At 47.1% G+C, this 4,151-nt stretch overlaps 1 pseudogene; it reads right to left on the reverse strand.

Moving 5' to 3' along the window:
• Positions 1 to 304: 304 nt before the first annotated feature.
• LOC124614284 lies at positions 305 to 422 on the reverse strand (annotated as a pseudogene).
• Between the last annotated feature and the right edge of the window lie 3,729 nt (positions 423 to 4,151).

Here is a 4,151-nt window from a genome sequence, read left to right on the forward strand (position 1 = left end):
AGGTGCCACTTGATGCGGATATGGAGGGGCATGTGGACAGCAAAAAAATGGTTCAAATGGCTCTGAGCATTATGGGACTTAACATCTCTGGTCATCAGTCCCCTAGAACTTAAAACTACTTAAACCTAACGAACCTAAGGACATCATACACATCCATGTCCGAGGCAGGATTCGAACCTGCGACCGTAGCAGTGTGGACAGCACACCGCTCTCCCGGCCGTATGTCAGTTTCCGAGACCGGAGCCGCTACTTCTCAGTCAAGTAGCTTCTCAGTTTGCCTCACAAGGGCTGAGTGCACCCCGCTTGCCAACAGCGCTAGGGAGACCGGATGGTCACCCATCCAAGTGCTAGCCCAGCCCGACAGCGCTTAACTTCAGTGATCTGACGGGAACCAATGTTATCACTGCGGCAAGGCCGTTGGCTGACACAAATAAAGCAAACAGAAAATTATAGCGGATACACTAACATCGTCTATATGCAGTGAGGTGCAATAAAACAAAGTAGATAGACTACTCGACATTGCACATTATGCCACGCACTATATTTCCATTCTGTACGTCTGACGTGCAGGTAACGATGATGATGATGCTGATGATGTTGATGTTTGGTTTGCGGGGCGCTCAACTGCGCGGTCATCAGCGCCCGTACAAAATCCCAATTTTTACACATTCCAACGTTTTACACAGTCCATCTGGCCAACGTCACGAATGATGATGATGATGATGATGATGATGATGATGAGGGCAACACAAACACCCAGTCCCCGAGCAGAGAAAATCCCCAACCCGGCTGGGAATCGAACCCGGGACCCCGTGATCCAGAGGCAGCAACGCTAGTCACTATATCACGAACTGCGGGCGTTTGACGTCCAGGCTTATCATCACAGAGCGGGTTTGTACACGTACGAGCAACTTTCACCTTAGAGAAAATGTTCAAAGCGATCACCCTGCATTTGCAGACACTTCGCCACCAGCTTGACCGTACTTTGTTGGACCCTACGCAACACACCTGCATCCATAATCGCTGAAGCGGCAAGCACGCCAACTTTTAGGTCGTGTACAATCATGGGTTGAAGTATATAAACTTCTTCCTTTAAGTGTCGCCACAAATCAAACTCTAGTGGATGAAGATTCATGGAACGTGAAGGCCAGAACATTGGACCTCCACGACCAATTCACTTATGACGAAACGCTTCATTTAAATTGTTACGTACATTCATTGCAAAGGGAGGTGGTGCACCATCATGCTGAAACCACAGTTGTCACCGTGCATCAAGAGAAACATTTTCTAATGTGTCACATAAAGTATTGCAAAGAAACATACGATACAGGGGCGCACTGAACTTTACACCAGTAGATAAGGGCCCGAGCGCACACCTCCCACGATTCCAGCCCACAGGTTTATGCCAAAGCGTGCCTGAAAGCCACGGGTGATATGTGGGTTGTGTTTCGACAACAATGGCTGTTGCGGAGGTTGGAAACACCTTCACCAATTAAGTTAGATTCGTCAGTTAATATCACGTTATGTATAAAATCATCCTTATCTTCTATCTGGTGCAAAAGGCCTTCACAAAATTGCACTCGTCGAATGCGGTCTTCTGGCAACTGGTGTTGAATTAACGTGTAACGATATGGATGCAGTGCTTCATCGTGCAACACTTCAGCAACCAGTCTTTGACATATCTGGAACTGCGTCGTAATATCACGGGCACTTACCGAGTTATTGATGTACGGTTACAAGAGTCGCGTTCAATGTTGGTGGATTACGTCTAGTCCTTGGACGACCTCTGTCCATTACTTGTAGACTACGATTGTCGCTTGCCCGAGAGGTGTTGTTCCAGACGAAGAAAAACATCCACAGTCGAGATGGCGGGCATCGTGTGTACCGTGTAGCATACGCACGAGCATCAACAGCGGCTTGATTATCAGGTTCACCCAGAATAAAAAACATATCGATATACTCATCGCTTGTGTTCTCCATCAGGAAACCACCCAACATGGACTTTACAGGACCGGTTATGGTTGTGCTCTGCGCGGTTAGTAGACACATACACCCTGTTTAATGGATTCCACTGTCATGTGATAGACTATTCTCATGTGACAAAATGATGTCCTACTTGCAAACGACGTCAACTGGGGAACGGACGACTAAGAAATAGAAAAGGAACTTGACGGGGATTCGAACCATAGCTCCATGGTGGGTGTGGGTTTGACGTCCCCGCAATCTACTCAGTGAGCTACCACGGGTGGTAGGGTAGTGTGGGCTGATATATGTTCCTCTGTATATTCCGATGCGCTGCGCTATGTAATAGTGTCTCCAGGACCTCGTTTTCATATATGTGTTTTCAAAAAATGGTTCAAATGGCTCTGAGCACTATGGGACTTAACTTCTGAGGTCATCAGTCCCCTAGAACTTAGAACCACTTAAACCTAACTAACCTAAGGACATCACAAACATCGATGCCCGAGGCAGGATTCGAACCTGCGACCGTAGCGGTCGCGCGGTGCCAGACTGTAGCGCCTAGAACCGCTCGGCCACTTCGGCCGGCATGTGTTTTCAAAACGAACCCGACCTGATTCTGCTAGGTACTGAATGCAGATGAGGAATCGCATGCCGACCTCCGAGTGCAACAATTTCTCTTCACCCTGTATGTTATTAAACCGCTATCCCAGAAGTCGATTCCAGTTGCAGGTTGCCTGGGTAACGGCTTCCAGAGGCAACAAAAATTTTCGATATTTCGCGTAATTATCGACCGAATTAAAAAATTTTAATGGTGTCTCAATCTACCTATTATGATATATACATTCATGTCAAAAGTTTAACACAATACGACAAGTATTACATTTAGAAACTGTATGTTTGCCTCGACGCAGCACAAATGGCAGAACGCAGATACCCGGACTACATTCGTCTAGTATTTGAGAATGAGAACACTTAGCGACTTCCAGCAAATTTAAAGCATAATTAAAGCCTTTCATAAACTTTTTCTCCCTTACATGCTTAAATTAAAATATCTAACACATTATCAGACCTTTGAAACAGTTTTGTGCGTAGGAGTTCAATTCTTTAACGAATCATGCGTTTGTTGATGGGTACAGAAGGCAGAAGGAGCCGGTGGCGCCGTATAGCCTGCTTCTCTTGTACCATAAGAGCGACGCCGAACGCTTCGTTCCCATGCGACAGACGGGCCAGCACCATCTTCCAAATGACTCCGTCCGTAGCAAACATGGAATTGTGTAAACGATCCTCATTGGTCTGTACCATCTGAAAATCTGCCTCCTGGCCACCCACAAAAGTGCACTGCATGGCCTGCTTTCAATCGCCTACAGTTTGCACTCAGAAGATTCAGATATACTCTCCAAAAACTGAGATTTCCAGTCGTCACTACCAACTGTGGCTGTGGAGAAGTGTAAACCAAGGACTACATTAGTCAAATGAAACTGTAATTATGGTTCCAGAGAACTTTACGAGCCTTAGAGATCTATGATGTATGTATGCAGATTGATGTGACGGATGAAAATTTGTACCAAGACCAATATTGGAAACTGGGTCTTCTGCTCACGAGGTAGATGCACTAACTACTACAGTACCCTGGCTCCATGGATTCGCACAATTGCATGGAATACCCTAGCACGCTTCCTTGTCAATCCAAATTCCCTTCGGCGCGTCAGCCCACTTGGTATTCCCCCTAAATTATCCAAGTGGGCTGAGGCGTGAAGGGAATTTAGGTTGAGGAGGGAGGCGTATTAGGATAGCCCATGCAGTTGTGCAAATCCACTGTGCCAGGACGGCGTAGTGGTTAGCGCACCTGCCTCCTGAGCAGCAGACCCGGGTTCAAACCCCAGCCTTAGTATCAACTTTCGTTCGTAGAATCAGTCCGAACATGTACGTCATAGACTATTATAGTGCTAGGCCTGCACGTTTCGCAGTATAACTTCCGTGAAGTTTGGAAGGTAGGAGGTGAAGTACTGGGGGCAGTGGGGGGGGGGGGGCGGGGGGGGTACTGAATCGTGCTTGGGTAACTCAGTTGGTAGATCACTGGCCCGCGAAAGGCAATATTCTCGGTTTCGAATCACGTTATGGCACAGAGATTTTATCAGCCAGGAAGTTTCGTGCACTACTTTCCCTGCTGCTCGCTCTTTCCCACGTCC

This window comes from Schistocerca americana, chromosome 4, assembly GCF_021461395.2.
Source record: "Schistocerca americana isolate TAMUIC-IGC-003095 chromosome 4, iqSchAmer2.1, whole genome shotgun sequence".
Taxonomy (NCBI): Eukaryota; Metazoa; Arthropoda; class Insecta; order Orthoptera; family Acrididae; genus Schistocerca; species Schistocerca americana.